This window comes from Syngnathoides biaculeatus, chromosome 7, assembly GCF_019802595.1.
Source record: "Syngnathoides biaculeatus isolate LvHL_M chromosome 7, ASM1980259v1, whole genome shotgun sequence".
Classification (NCBI taxonomy): domain Eukaryota; kingdom Metazoa; phylum Chordata; class Actinopteri; order Syngnathiformes; family Syngnathidae; genus Syngnathoides; species Syngnathoides biaculeatus.
In genome coordinates this window covers 24,231,174-24,249,944 of record NC_084646.1, presented here as the reverse complement: position 1 = coordinate 24,249,944, position 18,771 = coordinate 24,231,174, and the positions used below count along the sequence as shown (strand labels likewise).

At 40.0% G+C, this 18,771-nt stretch overlaps 1 protein-coding gene across 2 annotated transcripts in view; it reads left to right on the top strand.

Moving 5' to 3' along the window:
- The window catches only part of ror1 (receptor tyrosine kinase-like orphan receptor 1), a 154,124-nt gene that overhangs the window by 62,026 nt on the left and 73,327 nt on the right, over positions 1 to 18,771 (top strand). The window contains exons 2-3 of one of the 2 annotated variants that reach the window (XM_061825765.1): positions 6,564 to 6,662; positions 6,748 to 6,893. The exons of the other annotated variant lie outside the window; for it this stretch is intronic. The gene's annotated coding sequence lies outside the window, so the exon portion shown is untranslated. The remainder of the gene's footprint in view (positions 1 to 6,563; positions 6,663 to 6,747; positions 6,894 to 18,771) is intronic. 2 annotated transcript variants of the gene reach the window in all.

Here is an 18,771-nt window from a genome sequence, read left to right as displayed (position 1 = left end):
ATATGCATGGAAATTCCATTGAAATACCCCTCGCTGAAATACTTGAAGCCCTGTTGTCTGCTTTTCAACGATATTTAACTATTCGCTGAGAATGCGAGTGAGAAATCGGCTGGTAAATCGGACAATTTCGCTCTATTCTTTTCTTCCTGCGCCACCATTTTTGCCAATTGTTTGTCTGAGGTTAGCACACGCGGGGTGACGTAACTTCAGGAGGCGTGGTTAAGTGCCCTGTACGGAGGAGTCAATTGCCACGTGAAAGAGGTTTATGCGCAGTCAATTTTTTACACGGCCCGGGAACATCTATGATGTTACAACCTACAGTATTATGCCAAATGCGCACATGCACAATTAGAGGTGATTATCTTTTAACAGCCTGACAGCAACACCATTAATATCCACAGTATTCTTTGGGTATAGAAGGGAGAGTTTTTTGGAGCAATATTAATGGATCCAAATACAATGACCACTATTTGGCAAAACATTGGTTGTGTTTGGACTTTTTTGCATTGCCTTACGACCTGTTCTTTTCCGCTACAAATCCGTATTTCCCAATATTATACAAGTGTCCAAGGCCTTTTTTTAGTACTCTGTAACATCTGGTGTAAAAATGCACACAGTGAGATTTTTAATGGTCCAATGGTTCTTATGTTACTAGATAAAGCTTAACGGCAAAGTGAACGAATGGGTTTAGATTACGGCATCACCTTAATTATGTGTAACTTATAGTTTCTAGAGGCTACAAAGTATTACTTTCACATTGTGAGGCTCTTTTGCTTATTTTGATTTGAAGTCATCATTGTCTCACCCATCCCAGCCCCCTTTAAATAGTTCTGCTTAGACATTCCTTCTAGTTAGATACCTTTCTGGGTGGTCAGTAAGGACAAGTCAAGGAGTCTAGTAGAGTAGCGTACTCTATCGAGAAAAATGTAAATAAATTCCTGCTTTCAAATTGTTATGCCATCACAGAAAAAAACAGTACATGTAATTCTTATCATCTCATTATTTACACCGTTATTGGACCCAAGTAGTATCGTTATGTACTGGGAGATTATGTAAAATACACTTAAAGGAATTGAGAAACTTCATAGAGTATATAGCGCGAGGGTGCTCAATGCGTCACAAGGGAGTTTCAGTCCATCGCGACGGCATGCCGGGGGAGGGAGACATCAGCTGTATTTTTTTTTTTTTTTTAACTTTAGCTCACAGCGAATGTGCAAACAACGACAGTATAGGAAAACACGCTGTCAGTGAGTTCCTCCCTATTTTAAGCTCTCGCCTAAGAAATCTTATCAAACATACGTATGGATGCTGAAGTAAAGAAGACAAAAACGTACCACTTTCATCCGGAATGGGAGGCGGACAACTTTTTAACGATGTAATTTTCGAAGTGCGTTTGCCTCATCTGTCGGTGTGGTCAAATGTGTCGCAGAATTTTTGAACTGTTTATGGAAAATACGACACCGACATTCCGTCGAAAAGCAAGATGAGAATGAGAAAACTGAACGAACTAAAATCCCAATTAGCAGCACAGCAGTCACTTTTCACACAATATAGTTCAACAGCGAAAGGCGCCACCGACGCAGGGTTCCGCGTTCGTCACATCATCGTTAATAACAAGAAGTCCTTCAGTTACACGGTGCTGTGAAGCCATGGCTGATGTATGGAAGGACATCTCAGATTGTGAGTGTTTCTCACTGCAGTTGGACGTATCTAGTGACGTGAGTGGCACAGCCCAGGTGTGCATTTTCATATTTTCATTCGTATGGTGTCATTAACGTGAACTCAGATCTTCTTTTCCTTTCGGCTTGTCCCGTTAGGGGTCGCCACAGCGTGTCATCTTTTGCCATCTTAGCCTATCTCCTGCATCTTCCTCTCTAACTCCAACTGCCCTCATGTCTTCCCTCACCACATCCATAAACCTTCTCTTTGGTCTTCCTCTCGCTCTTTTGCCTGGGAGCTCCATCCTCAGCATCCTTCTACCAATATACTCACTCTCTCGCCTCTGAACATGTCCAAACCATCGAAGTCTGCTCTCTCGAATCTTGTCTCCAAAACATCCAGCTTTGGCCGTCCCTCTAATGAGCTCATTTCTAATCCTATCCAACCTGGTCACTCCGAGCGAGAACCTCAACATCTTCATTTCTGCCACCTCCAGTTCAGCTTCCTGTTGTTTCTTCAGTGCCACCGTCTCTAATCCGTACATCATGGCCGGCCTCACCACTGTTTTGTAAACTTTGCCCTTCATCCTAGCAGACACTCTTCTGTCACATAACACACCAGACACCTTTCGCCAGCTTTTCCAACCTGCTTGGACCCGTTTCTTCACTTCCTGACCACACTCTCCATTGCTCTGTATTGTTGACCCCAAGTATTTGAAGTCGTCCACCCTCGCTATCTCTTCTCCCTGTAGCCTCACTCTTCCCCCTCCACTTTTCTCATTCACGCACATATATTCTGTTTTACTTCGGCTAATCTTCATTCCTCTCCTTTCCAGTGCATGTCTCCATCTTTCTAATTGTTCCTCTGCATGCTCCCTGCTTTCACTGCATATCACAATATCATCTGCGAACATCATGGTCCAAGGGGATTCCAGTCTAACCTCATCTGTCAGCCTATCCATTACCACTGCAAACAGGAAGGGGCTCAGATCTGATCCCTGATGCAGTCCCACCTCCACCTTAAATTCCTCTGTCACACCTAAGGCACACCTCACCATTGTTCTGCTGCCATCATACATGTCCTGTACTATTTTAACATACTTCTCTGCCACACCAGACTTACGCATGCAGTACCACAGTTCCTCTCTTGGTACTCTGTCATAGGCTTTCTCTAGATCCACAAAGACACAATGTAGCTCCTTCTGACCTTCTCTGTACTTTTCCACAAGCATCCTCAAGGCAAATAATGCATCTGTGGTACTCTTTCTAGGCATGAAACCATACTGTTGCTCGCAGATACTTACTTCTGTCCTGAGTCTAGCCTCCACTACTCTTTCCCATAACTTCATTGTGTGGCTCATCAACTTTATTCCTCTATAGTTCCCACAGCTCTGAAAATCCCCTTTGTTCTTAAAAATGGGAACTAGAACACTTTTCCTCCATTCTTCAGGCATCTTTTCGCCCGCTAGTATTCTGTTGAATAAGTTGGTCAAAAACTCCACAGCCATCACTCCAAATTGCTTCCATACCTCTACCGGTATGTCATCAGGACCAACTGCCTTTCCATTTTTCATCCTTTGTAGTGCCTTTCTGACTTCCCCCTTAGTAATCATTTCCACTTCCTGGTCCTTCACTCTTGCCTCTTCAACTCTTCCTTCTCTCTCATTTTCTTCATTCATCAACTTCTCAAAGTATTCTTTCCATCTATTTAGCACACTACCGGCACCAGTCAACACATTTCCATCTCTATCCTTAATCACCCTAACCTTCTGCACATCCTTCCCATCTCTATCCCTCTGTCTGGCCAACCTGTAGAGATCCTTTTCTCCTTCTTTCGTGTCCAACCTGGTGTACATGTCTTCATATGCCTCTTGTTTAGCCTTTGCCACCTCTACCTTTGCCCTACGTCGCATCTCGATGTACTCCTTTCGCCTCTCCTCAGTCCTCTCAGTATCCCACTTCTTCTTCGCTAATCTCTTGCCTTGTATGACTCCCTGTATTATGGGGTTCCACCACCAAGTCTCCTTCTCCCCTTTCCTACCAGATGACACACCAAGTACTCTCCTGCCTGTCTCTCTGATCACCTTGGCTGTCGTCGTCCAGTCTTCCGGGAGCTTCGGTTGTCCATCGAGAGCCTGTCTCACCTCTTTCCGGAAGGCCGCACAACATTCTTCCTTTCTCAGCTTCCACCACATGGTTCTCTGCTCTGCCTTTGTCTTCTTAATCTTCCTACCCACCACCAGAATCATCCTACATACTACCATCCTATGCTGTCGAGCTACACTCTCCCCTACCACTACTTTACAGTCAGTAACCTCCTTCAGATTACATGGTCTGCACAAAATATAATCTACCTGCGTGGTTCTACCTCCGCTCTTGTAGGTCACGATATGTTCCTCCCTCTTCTGGAAATAAGTGTTCACTACAGCCATCTCCATCCTTTTTGCAAAGTCCACCACCATCTGCCCTTCAAAGTTCCTTTCCTGGATGCCGTACTTACCCATCACTTCTTCATCGCCCCTGTTTCCTTTACCAATATGTCCATTACAATCTGCACCAATCACAACTCTCTCGCTGTCTGGGATGCTCAGAACTACTTCATCTAGTTCCTTCCAGAATTTCTCTTTCAACTCTAGGTCACATCCTACCTGTGGTGCATAGCCGCTAACCACATTATACATAACACCCTCAATTTCAAATTTTAGTCTCATCTCTCGATCTGATACTCTTTTCACCTCCAAGACATTCTTAGCCAGCTCTTCCTTTAAAATAACCCCTACTCCATTTCTCTTCCCATCTACTCTGTGGTAGAATAATTTAAACCCTGCTCCCAAACTTCTAGCCTTACTACCTTTCCACCTGCTCTCTTGGATGCACAGAATATCAACCTTTCTCCTAATCATCATGTCAACCAACTCCGGAGCTTTTCCTGTCATAGTCCCAACATTAAAATTCCCTACACTCAATTGTAGGCTCTGTGCATTCCTCTTTTTCTTCTGACGCTGGATCCGGTTTCCTCCTCTTCTTTGTCTTCGACCCACAGTAGCTGAATTTCCACCGACGCCCTGCAGGTTAGCAGTGCCGGGGGCAGGCGTTGTTAACCCGGGCCACGACCGATCCGGTATGGGATTCTTTAGATGAACGCTCATATTTGTTTGGCACAGTTTTTACGCCGGATGCCCTTCCTGACACAACCCTCTGCATTTATCCGGGCTTTGGACCGGCCTACAGATTGCACTGGTTGTGCCCCCATAGGGCTGCATTTAACGTGAACTCAGATAGTTACAAAAAATGTTTAAAGTTAATTATGTTGTGTAATATTGCCTCATGCCGTTATGCAAGGCACAGAAACTTACATTTACACATTAAAAAAAAAATCCTCATCATACTTTAAAATAAATATGTTTTGCAGTTATGTAGTGGGTAGATCTTTGTGACTTGGGAATTCTATTTCATCTGTCATTCTAAAAAAAAAAAAAATATGTCCGCCTCCCCACCCGTCGATCGCGAGAGGCTGGATACTTGAGAAGTAGATCTTGGGGTAAAAAAGTCTGGGCACTGCTGCTATAGAGTATGTTCATAAATTCCATAAAGTGGTTTTGGATTACATATACATAATTATTGCCTGTTGAAATTGACAGGCTTGTCAAAATAATCTTCCTTCACACATACAGAGCTACGCAGATGCTTGCCAAGCCACTCGAGGCCACAAACACAACTGATGGCGACTGTTTGTTTGAATGTCTAACAAAATATCTAACCAACGAATCAATACAAGCTTAAAAGATTAATGGCCGTGGCCAACATTCATCTCTGCTACAGTAGACACATTAATGCCTTACGATAAAAGGGCAGTGAATTTAATAGGGAGCATGTGGTTCAACTCCAGGTTGAACCATTTGGATTCTGAAAGCTGATTCTGAAATGTATTAAGTTTTCTCGGGGTGGGATCAATCACCTTGCATGACCCATAGATGGTTGAAATGGGATTTCTGGTCTGTCTGTGCCAAATTTAGGGAGGTTTCCAGGCAGATTGAATCTTATAAACTCAAATAAACACAAGGCCCAGTAACATAGGGCAGGCATAAGGATTGCAGTCTCTATTCACAAGCACTCATGAAAAAGCCTTATCGCATGAAATGTGCATGTCAGATTTTCCTATTGAAGTCAGCATTTAGGTTTGGCTGCAAGTTTTGGCAGGAAACCACTGCCTATGAAGTCACCCAAGAAAATCATTTTTAGTCATTCAGAGAAAAAAAAAAAACCCATATCAAGTGTCACACGATATAATCTTCTTACATATTCCTATGTTGAAAATTGTTCAGTTTGCATCCCTCTGCGGGAGAGAAGGTGAATGATGTGGTAACTACTTCAACTGTGAAATTAATGTTAAAAAAGAAAAACAAGGAATCTTGGCCAAAAATTTGGATTGTACTGGTTAACATAAACATTAGCTTTACAACGAAATGAAAGCTGATTGTATTAACTAACTCACTGGAGGATGGCCTGTCAAGGCTCTGGATTATCTGCGCAGCCAAAAGAACAACATAGAGCTGGATTTGGCTTCATAGATAGCCATGAAAGATAGTGAAAAGTAATAAAGTGTGTGTTTGTGCGTGTCTGTGTGTTTGTACATGTGTGCATTGGAGAGGTCAGCATGAACAAGATGCCCTTTAGCTGTTATTTAGTATTCAGTTCCCAAATACTGTCTATGCAACCGAGCATGATGACAGAGTGATGAACAAAGAAAGACAGGGGACACTTCTCTTGAGTTACTGCATAAAAATAGGGGGGTCTGACACACAAATTAACCTAACCAAATGCCTCGGTCACCTTACCTAGCTCCTCGATGCGGAGAACAAGCTGCTTAAGTCTGACCCCCTCACCCCTCTGCCTATGTTTAAGGGAGAGCCAGGACACCCTGAGGAGGAAACTCATTTCAGCCGCTTGTATTTGGGATCTTGTTCGTTTGGTTACGACTGACGGCACGCGACTATAAATGAGGTTAGGAACGTAGATCGAGAGCTTTGCTTTTCGGCTCAGCTCCTTCGTCACCAATACGACCAATACGGGGTTTGCATCCCTGCAGACACTGCATCGATCCGCCTGTTGAGCTGTGAACAAGACCCCGAGATACTTGAGATACTTGCCTCCACTTGGGGCAGGATTGCCTCCCTGACCCACCATGGGGTCTCCACTCTTTCCCAGCTAAGAATCATGGCCTGAGATTTGAAGGTATTCTTTTTATAAAATGTTTTTTTTTTTCTTTTATGACGATATTGCTAAAACTAATTCTTTAAAATCATTGATACACCTACTGTAATTGCATTGCATTTTTTAGCTTTATTAAACAAAATACAATATATTAAATTTGCAACCCAATGTTCTTTCTTTACATTTAAATTTTCAACAGAAGCTCACCAAACAAAAAAAAAATAATGGAAAAACCCACCAGGTTCATTCAGAATTACTAAAATGTTATATATTTGACTAACTGCAAATTGGACTTGGTGTGCAATTTCGGGTGGTAATTGCAAATTAGTCACTTAGAAGTTTCTTCTTCCCACATTCTCTGTTTACAGTGTGTGTGTGTGTGTGTGTGTGTGTGCTTCTTTCGGCTGGTCCCTTTCGGGGTCGCCACAGCGTATCATCTATGAATTCATTTTTCATCTGTAGATGAAAAAAAATATCACCATTAGTGCATTACTGCAATGTCTTTGGCAGTTCGCATAGCTTTCTTTCTCAATTTGGTTGCTGTTGCAGTGCGCAAGGTATGGAAGGATAAAAAAAATAAAACAAATACTCCAAAAAAGCTATGGGGGCAATCAAAAAGTAAGGAGTTCAATTTTCTTCTAACTTTGCAATAAAATGGCAATATACACATAAATAACACCCAAAAGTGGGGCTTTTACTGCTACTTTATTATCCCCCTTTTTCCTCAACACCGACTATCCATCAATGAACAAGGGCATGTATACCAGCCTCGTAAAATTTAGGAGGTTGTTTTCAACCACTTTTTACAGCTTTCTTAACTTGTTCGTCATCAGAGAACTGCTGACTCCTAACTCCTTCTTTAAAAGGTATAAAATGTTTAGAATTTGAACGTGCCAGATCAGGTGAATTTGGGTGATGGGTTTTGGTTGTCCAGGCAAAGGAACAAATAACTTCATGAGTGCTTTCATTGTTACAAAGGTCAATCAAAGATGGGTCTTTGTTGCGTAACATTGAGAGAATAAGGACACTAAAGGTAGACATGTGGTTAGGTTGCATACACACAATTTATTAATCAAAATCAGAATTTTACATACAAGGGGAAAGGGATTATAAAAGTGTGCGTAACATACGAGCAGAAGCTGAAACAGTACAAACCATGGGAAATGGTAACAACAACAAAAAAGGCAGCGTGAAATAAGTGTCAATAATCCAGTTCTAAATCAGATAAATGATCGGTGCCACAGCAGATGCCAAGGGGGAAAAACAATCCGCACTGGATTACAAGTGACAGGTCGAGTGTCAAACACGGAAGGTACCGCAATGAACACTAAAGTACTTGAGCCAATAGTAAACTATGCACACCATGTGAAAGACGAGGACAATGGAAGAGAACATTGCAATCCAATAATCCAGTGCCCTCTTCCCTGCTTCTGTTGCACTTAACCAATCACCAGGTAACAGACAACTGAAACAGCTAAAACCACATTAGCAGAGAACAGAGGCACGACACTCTTGTTCTTCACCTTTGATCCTGGACACGAACTTTTTGACAGCAAATGTTTAGTGGCAGTTCCCCTTCCAAGAAGTTCAGTCACAGCTCTTGGTTTCTGACGGGCATCCAACAATTATATAATTTCCACAAAGTCTGACAGGAAGAGGACATGCATAAACAAAACTTCTTTTTAATTAAATAAACCTTGAAACAAGTATTTAAACTACAAATCGTAAAAACATCTGGAAAAGAAATTCAGTTGTGAATAAAATTAAATTGGGCCATTACTTTTTAGCTTCGCCTTGTATTAATGGTGGTGTTTGGTAGTTTTCCTTGAACCAAAAAGTAAACTGGTAACGTATTTGCACAAAGAAAGCAAAACCCTACTAATTGCCATTCCCCCCCCCCCCCCCCATGGGTCAAACTCTGCTCGTTCCACCCACTTCAGAAGTGTTATGATTTGTGTTATTGGCTTAGCGTTGTCATTTGTTGACTTGTGTTGTTGTTGTCACCAGGAACGAGATCCAGTGTTTTCTTTTAACAGTTCAACTTTGGGAGAGGTCTGTGCTCAACTGAGTCCTGTTCTCCTTTGTGCCTTTGCACTTACAGTACAAGGTTTGTCACCCAATATGGGGTGTAAATAAACAATTTTTCCTATAACTTTAGACACGTGAAAGTGTGAGGTGATGCATTTCATCAAATTGTTTCAAAAGGGACGACTTGGCTTTGGACACTTCATTGTTCGTGGTGAAAAATGTTTTATACGTCAAGAATCACATTCACAACTGGAAGAACTTATTTTAAATCAGGCATGGAAAAAAATGAGAAATGAACTTCATAACAGCAGCAATGCCTCAAGACAGTCATACTTGTAATCATTTGTAATATTTTTGGCTGCACAAATCGTATACTCTTCCAACACTGCCTTTATAGTTGTAGTGTTGGGCCAAAGGAATCAGATCTTGTGTGCTCTAAAAGGATTTGTCTATACAATGATGAATGGAAAAACAACAATTGCCACAATGTCACGGTGCTTTTAATAAATAAGGAACTGGTATATTGTTCTATGAAAAGGTAGTTTCTGTTTTCCCTTTTCATTGGATCTTCTTAAACTGTTAAAAAAAAATTTAACCTTGGAGTATGGTGGATCAGTACCCTTTTTCATGCCTCAGTAATTTTGCGGTGCAACAGGAAAATTTGATACACTCCCTCTGTTTGTATTGAGAGGGATATTTGTTGGAAATGCAGTCAGACTGAACCAGCTTTGAGATGACAGACAGAATAGAGAGAACACAGCCAAAAGAAAAACAACACAACAACAGCGAGTGACAACAATAACATCATGTAGGAGTCGGATTTTATCCAAATGTGGACTGGGAAGGAGGTGATGCTACACTGTGAGGGAGAGATGCGACAAGTTGCAAGAAGGTCATAATGGGATGGGACAGGAGGAGGAAGCCAGGGAGTGCTACTGCTGGTTGGTGGGAGTGACGATGTATTGCCAGTCACTCCCGTAAAAAGAGTGAGAGGACAGTTCAGGATAATGAGAATAATCACAAAAAGCTCTACGTAGAAATAGGATATTCGCAACTAATTTTCTAGGCATGCATTTTGGAAAACGTACTAGTGAATCAACATCAACAAGCATGAGCGTTCGTGTCTGGAGTTGCTGTTTAGGCACAACAGACAGAGAGATACAGGTTATGAAATGTTTTGTATATATGTATTGGAAGCTGTAAGGTGTTTTCAGGAGGCCTACCAATTTTAAGATGTTTTTTTTCTTCTTTTCTTGAAAAGAGCTAGTCCACATACATTCAGCAATAAGATTGATGGGGGCGTGTGTCCTTTATCTGAGCTTAAGGACTTTTATTGTCTTGTTCTGCGTTCACGGTGACCTAAATAGTCTTCAGAAACAAGACTAACATCTGCAAACCCAGTTCTCTCCTCCATATTTTATTTGGTCTGCAGCAGGATTTGAAGCTGCAAACCTACAGTGTTATTGAATGATACGTTACACTGTCGCTTGGTCAATGTTTTATGGCTTCGTCTTGCAAGCTCAAAGTTGAGTTACGAGTGAGCTTCACATACGGCTCCGCTTGAGTGAAGTGAGAAAAGAACGGAAAGCGTCAGTCGCCAAAGCTCTTTCAGCCGTTTACTGAATAGAATTGAATTTACCACATGGCCAACCCGAGCTTGAGTCCTGAGGTTACTCATTTGTATGGATGGTTTAATTTAAATGTACTGTGTTTTTACATAGTGGACAGCTCGTTAGCACGTGTGTCTCGTAGATCTGAGGAGCTGGGAGGAACATATGTCAAAGCTGTATGAATTAGAGGCTGACACAGGCATGGAGTCTGAATCTAGGTCACTCCCACTCCAACGGCGATTGAGTCCACTCCCACTCTATCCTGATCCAAAATTTTACAGAAACACGCAAAAACCACGGTTTCTGCTCTTGTCATGGTTTCCTCTCCCAATGAGTTTGCTGTCAGACAGTTCCCACTCCTACGTGCTCCTGGTGACTTTTGTTCCTGCTGCCAGGGACGTTTGCACACGCTCCTACCCAATAGATTGATTTAAAATTAAATTACTTGTATGATTCTGTGGGACCCAGTGGGACTCCTGAAGTTTTTCAGCCTCCAGTCTGAACCTCTGCAGATGCTTAAGCTTCCTCACACTCATATTAATCTCTGCTATACGCTTATAAATATTTTCTATATACTATGTACAGTATGTATGTAAACTATACGATGTACAAATCTTTTAAACCCTTAAACATGCAGTAATTCACTGTAATACTGTACAATGTGTAGATATTAGCCCTTGTAATATCCATCCATCCATTTTCTGAGCTGCTTATCCTCACAAGGGTCGCGGAAGTGCTGGCGCCTATCCCAGCTGTTATTGGCCAGGAGGCAGGGTACACCCTGAACTGGTTGCTAGCCAATCGCAGCCCTTGTAAGGTGTTTTAATGAATTTTAAATTAATTTTATTATTTTCCTGAGTACAAATGGGAAGTGTTTTATTTTACCACAAAAAAATTACAGCATACACTCAAAATTATGCAATATGGTGAGTTATGCCCAATATGAAAAAAAGTCGCAATGCAGTGAATCCGAGATAGGTGAAGCACAATATTCCAGTAAATTGAGTTACGAGCTAGTCCACAGAATAAATTCAACTTGTAAGAGAAGGGACCGCTTGTGTTTGGTCCTCGAGGATGACCTCAGCATCCTCCAACTGCTTCAAAGCAAGCCAGGGCGTCAAAGTCTTTGGCCCCAAGTGCCCTCCTGCTCTCATCCCTGTGATTCCCTCATCCTCCTCCTCCTTTTTTTTTGTTTCAGCTCTTCCAACATTTGTTGTTTCTTCCCTCATGTGCAAGTGATTAAACAGCAGGCCTCATGCAAAACACACTGTTTTGAAGTATGATTTCCAAAGGACCCTTTTAGATCCTAACTGCTCAAAAAGGCCCCTTGGAGAACGCTCTTCTCCACTTTTTAAATGGTTATTTTTTTTAATCAAAACTGATTTGAACCATCATCAAAAACGAAACAAATAACAGGCTTGTTAAAGCCCTCTTCTTTCCTCCTCTGATACAAAGAAGTATTCATAATCTTAGTGAGGGCTCATTTTCTCCTCTGACCAGCTGTCTTCCCTCGCTGTCACTCTCCTCCTAATGAAAGGTCAGAAAGTCACGGATGGTACAGTCGCTGCTTTTGTGTCCTCATAGCTGGCAGTTATTTTGTCTTTTTGTCATCTGTCCTGACAGCAAAAACAGAGCACCGTCCGACTTGAATGGTTTGTCCCTGCAATGACCTTGACAAAAAAACTGGATTTTCTGTGCAGCCGAATGGCTTGAAAGATATTGCAGGGTTCCCATGGGGCCAAACAACTAAATGAAGAGGAGCTGAGTTCTTTTAATAGATGGACACCAGATTACTTCAGCACCAAAAGCATGCAGCCAAAGTACTGTAAAGCTGGCATACGAATAAAAAGATACACAAAAAAAAAAATCACATCTATCTGGGAAGAAAGTCTGTGCAAATTATAGCCTTGGAGAAAAAAAGTAAGCATGTCTTTCTTTCTCATAGGAGATACAGATTTCTCATCAAGATAGAGTTATTGTTCTTGGGTGCAACCTCCTTCTAGTGCTGGCTGAAAGTACACTTATATTTGCATTCCCAAGCAACAAAGTCATAACAAATCCTGTGAGGGGGAACAGGAAAGACAATCTGCATCACTGAGGTTTGTTAATGGAGCTATTGATAGTGTAGTAAATAAACAATATAGTATGTATTCACATGACAACAATCTCATAAAGTTTGGGGTGTGTGGTTTATTTTTTTGTCATTTGCTTACAGTGTTGTCAAAATGCATAAAAACAAACACTGTATGCTATATATATATATATATATATATATATATATATATATATATATAAAATGCTATAATGAGTATGCCAGGCCTGCAGTAACTCACAAGTTTTTACACAAAACACCTGCTTTTCCACCTCTCAGGAGGCATGAGTTTATTTAAATGAACTTTTCATGTACGATATATAGATAGATAGATGGATAGATGAATGGATGTATAGATGGATGGATAGACTTGTGACTGAAGCAAATTTCAATCAGAAGACCATTACAATAGTCAAGTCTACTCAAAATAAAAGCATGGATGAGCTTTTCCTGGTCTGCTTGATACATACAAGACTTCACTCTAGGTATGTTCTTCAGATGGTAGAAGGCAGTTTTTGTGATTGATTTGATATGATTCTTGAAAGTCAGGTCGGAATCAATCAGAACACCAAGGTTTCGGACTTGGTCTTTGGTTACTAACAGCAATTCTCTTTTCTTTATTGCCAAAAACAATTGTAGTGATTTTAGTTGAAGAAAATTTTGGCTCATCCAGTTATTTATCTGATTTAGACAGTGCCACAATACCTCAATTGAACTGTAGTCATTTGGAGACTGCTAAATATAACTGTTTGTCATCTGCATAGCTATGGTAGTCAAAATTAAAGTTTTGAAGAATTTGACCCAAGGGTTGCATATACAGGCTGGACAGGAGAGGTCCAAGAACTGACCCTTGAAGGGACCCCATAGGTCATTGCCATTCGCTGAGACCGAGCACCTCCAATGGTCACAAAGTCGTTCCTTTCCTCCAGATAGGACTGAAACCATTTAAGGACCATTCCATTTAGTCCTACCCACGTTTCCAACATGTTTAGCAGTATATTGTGATCTACCGTATCAAAAGGTGCGCTGAGATCCAACAAGACCAAAATTGACACCTTTCCTATGTATTTAAATTGTCAAAAATATCTGTCTGTATCTTTGTTCATCTATTTATGCCACCGAGGTCTTCTATTAGATGGCAGTAGGTATTATAAACAAATTACTGTATCTACTTTTTATGAGGTTTTTGTTTGTTGTTGAGCCGTGAGGTTTTTTTTTATTGTAAAATATGTTCATGATATGTAGGCAATGTAAAAATATGACATCACCTTTTCCAATGAATTTAAAAATTGCCAGTCTTTTCCCTGACCATGTAATACAAATGGTATGTTAGTAACTTTACCTCCTCAACACATTGTTTTTCTATAAAGTTTGATGATCATTACAAATTCATTTTCTATTGAAATGATAGTTCTGATTGGCCCCTACATATTGTCTGTCATCATGATCATTACCATAACTTTTTTTTGTCACTTTGATGAAAAATCTTTATCTGATTTGATAATGTTGACAATTACTCCATAATTTAGGCACACACCTAATTTTGTTTCCCATTACAGGTGTATTGCATTGCCGACCACTAGAGTAACATTGTCTTCTGACCTAGCCTTCAAAGAGAAATGGGCATTCGAATTCTTTAACTGCCGCTTGTGGTCACTGCTACAAGATCATAGCCTAAAATTAAACTATGAAAAATGACTAAAATATTCTAAAAAAAATAAGTTCTCTATGAATCAGGGTTCTGACCTCGAAATTTTCATCAGGCGACTGTGATTTGCTTTGGTTTTGACCATCCCACTCATCTGACCTCAGGCTTGCTCCAGGAATGACAGCCTTGGTGGCCAGAAAGTCTTTTTTGTTCCAAAACAATCAAAGCAAGTGAACTGTGGCTCATCCAGGCTGTCTGGCTTGTGTTGTCTTGGCTGGGGGGGAAAAAAAAAAAAAAAAAAATCACATTCCGGGCAAAGGACGAACAATTGCATTTGGCTAAAAAGTGCAACTGCCTTAAATGGATTTAAACATTCGCATTCTGTAAAAAAAAAAAAAAAAAATTTTTTTTTTTTTTTTTTACATTTGCACCCTAATTTTGTTGAAGATGGAGCTGCACATAAATAGTTAAGCTTTCTATTGTATTGTCAAATTTCTGTTAAATAATTTTATCTTCCATCCTTAAATAAAAACAATCACACAGAGTCAGCATGAGGACTGATGAATTGTGGCATCGACTGCGATGTTGAAAAGTTTTATACAAAATACAATGACTGCTACCCTGCTAAAAAAATGTTCTAATGAACTGGAACATCATTGCTTCTACATTGTATTCGTAAATTGCATTAACGTGACAATCCCAGATACAATCAACGTTGCCTTAGAACATGGAAACAACATTGCCATGCTACATGGAAATTGAGACATTAAAACATTATAGATTGAAACCTTAATTATGCAGAGTGAAACCAGACTGTCAATCAAACTACAGACAATTACAAACAATTGGGTTATTCAGCCCACAGTCATACATTTAACATTTAGAACAAATAACTTTTTGCTTAAATTATGTTACAAAGAAAATAAAATATAATATTCCACTATGCAAATTTTACGTGTCTCTCATATTTACTGTCCATCTGGGTTCCTCCCGTCCTGTTTCCTGCCACTGCCATCGCATCTGTCAGGTGCACATTTCAGACATGACGTGGCCGCACTTTGCACATCACTCAAGGTCCCCTCGTGGTTTCTCAAGACACAATCTTGAGTTCAAAATTAAGAGACTTGGTTATTATTATGTCTGGCAAACACTATAACTATCAGTTAGGAATCTATCAAATGCAAGAATCCATATTTTGTTTGTAGAAAGACCATTTGCAGGACCTTATTGTTCAGAAGTCTGCAAACAGCACACAAAATACTTTCAATTGTATTAATAAATACAATATTGTTTGAAAGTTAAATCAAGTACAAAATCTTCACCTGATTCTCAACTGCATATTACTGATAAAAAAGAAAAAGACTGTGTACAAAATATATAATATTCTATTACCTCTTTGGGATCCGTTTGATATTTTCCTTGACGGTTACCCCTCCAACTTTCTACATCTAAACTCAAAAACTCAACTTTTTCCATACTTAATCAGATCTTCTGTCACCTTCTGTACAAGGACAATGAAGTTGGGCAGAGATTTTATCTGTGCAATGTTGATGTCCTCTTCTTGTGCTGCCCTATGGTCTTGATGCCCTTTTTTGGGGGGGGGGGACCCTGAACAACAACACACGCACAATGCAAAAGCACAAATATGACAAAAAGGTCTTAAGACGAGTTATTGGTAGACATTTGGCTTAGTTGCTTCTTATATGGGCCAACTCTCTTTGGAGGAATGGGAGACGCTCATGTTTGGTGGTGGATGACTCGTGGTTAATGGTAGATGTCTTGGTTTTGAGTGTCTCAGGGTTCGTCGTGCTGATGGTGAAATTTGAATTAAATTTTCATGAAAAATTAAAACATCCTAAATTATGCATTTATATAAAAAAATACTACATCAATGAATGACACTGTTGATATGCATGGAGTGAGACTTAAATGAGACATCCCAGTTATGATTTCTACGGAGCCCCTAAAGGGACATTGAAAAAAAAAAAACTTGCTTCTTATTGTAATGAGTAACTTTCTCATTGTAATGAGTAACTGGTCCATTGCCTGTGTGCATGTATAAAAGACCCTTTTTCATTTTGGTTTGCATTTCTAGGCAACAATGACAATACAGGAGTTAGTTCAGTTCTATTTTCATCTGGGACTTTATTATAAAGACATTGCTGCTTTACTTTCAAATCGTCACCATTATGTTGTGTCTGAGACACACTTAAAAATAATTTTGAAGTCTTTTAGTCTGGATCGGCGCAAAGAATACACCATTTTGGATCATGTAGTTCATTTTATCCAAGAACATTTACAAACATCTGGTCAGCTCTGTGGTTACAGGTGAGTGTACACAAAATGCAAGGAGGATGGATTACATGTCAAGAAAGAACAGGTGCGCTTCATTTTAAAAGAACTTGATCCAAGAAATGTTGAACTCAAAAGGAGGAGACTCCTCCATCGCTGAAGCTATTTCGCAAAAGGTCCCAACTACATTTGGCATTTCGACTCATACGATAAACTGAAACCATTAAGGATATGCATGAATGGCTGCATTCGTGGGTTTTCCCGAAAAATCATCTGGATGAATGCGTTCTCAACCAACAGCGACCCAAAAATCGTTGGTTACTACATGGAGACAGTCCACAGATTAGGCGGTACTCCAAGGATTGCAAGAGACGACCGGGGCTCAGAGAACGTAAAAGTCACTACATGGAGATGGTAGTGCAATGGATAGTCTAGGGCTACTTTCAGCGATATCTCTGTTGCAACATTCACGATGGCACCAGTATTGATAGTTACATCAAAGGCGCAAGCACAGCTAATCAGCGCATAGAGAGTTGGTGGGGCTTCCTCAGAAGGGAATCAATTGAATTCTACATCTCTCTATTTACTGACCTGAAAGACCGTGGTTTGTTCGACGGGACATATTTGGACAGAAATCTCATTCAGTTCTGGTACCTGGGAATAATTCAGGTAAACTGTGTAATTTAATGTTCAATTTTCAAACAATGAAAATGCTTACCCATTCATCCCGGATCCACAACAGAAAGTTACATTAAAAACGTAGTTGCTCTTGTATTTCACTATGAGTGTATATATTCATTTAAAGTACAGTAGTAACTCTGATGCACTTACAATTGATTCAATGATTCTGACCTTCTGTGTTACCTAACTAAAGGGTTCAGTGACTTTTGGCCAGCAATGTTTTTGCCCCAATAGTTGTTTTCACATCAGGTTTGGAGCGCTACATGGTAGTGACACATCTAAAGCAATGCATCTATTTCTTTGGTCTTGGACATTTTATTTCATGTTATTTCCCCCCCCCCATTTGTTTAATAAAAACAGCAACTTTTAAAATGATTTGGTTCGAGATATCCTATCACCAAAATGCTAGCCATAACATGAAAAATAAACTGTTCTATTACACTCTATAATGCGGCATCATTACCTCCTTCTCCAGGATGAATTAGATGAGACAAACCATGTGTGGGATGCACACATCATCAGACCATCGAAGAATCCCAGGGTACCCAATGGCCGTCCCCAAATCATGTACGCGTTCCCAGAACACTACTCAACTTGTGACTGCATATCCCCAGTTGACAAAACAGATGTACAGTTGTGTTGGAGGGACTGCAAATTTCGTCTAACAGTCCCATGGGACACAGAAATCTACAACATCTGCAATATTCTGATGGTGGAGTGACAGATGCATCTTCCAGCTGACCCTTATCAGGCATCGGATCTATACCTCCATTTGAGGCATGAGATAATAACAGCCCTCTAATTTGAGACCTAACTACCTTTGGGCTCAGGTATTCACAATCCATTATGGTTTATTCCAGGGGTGTCAACTTTTTTTTTTGCTGCTGTGGTTGTGGTTTCTCTCAAAACACCATTTTCATTGTGAATCCCCATTAATCTATTATACCTATTTTAAATATATATATATATATACTGGACCAACAATTGTTTTTGCTTCATGTCTGTGTAGATTCTCATACATCCGGTCAGGATAACCCACAAAATGTTTTGAAACAACTGGGTTCATCTGATTTTCCACACATCTAATGACCCGAGCCAGTATTCTATTCGGTGAGCATCTGTGAGACTAACAAAAAAAAAGCTATCAATAGCATTTTTTTTTTTTGAAGAAAAAAAAAAAAAATCTGCCTTTGTATTTGTATCAAACATTTTTTAACTGCCTTTAAACCAAGTGAACAATTGAATAAAAGGAGCAATAAAAACATGCTAAATGTGCAAATGGTGCTTGAAAGAAGTTAACATCACTTTTTCAAAGCTATTCAATCGTCATCTGTTTGCACGTCTTAAATTTACAAGGACTTTTCTCTTAATGGGGTCTGATGATGCTGCACCATTGCTTGATGACAGAGGCTCATTATTTGGTGTAGAGTACTGCAAGATATTAAAAAAAACCATACTCATCAGTTCATCCAATAGTGAACAAAATATTATTCAACAAAACAATATTGGCCCCGTTCCAAATTATTGTATTTTTGCATTGTTTCATTA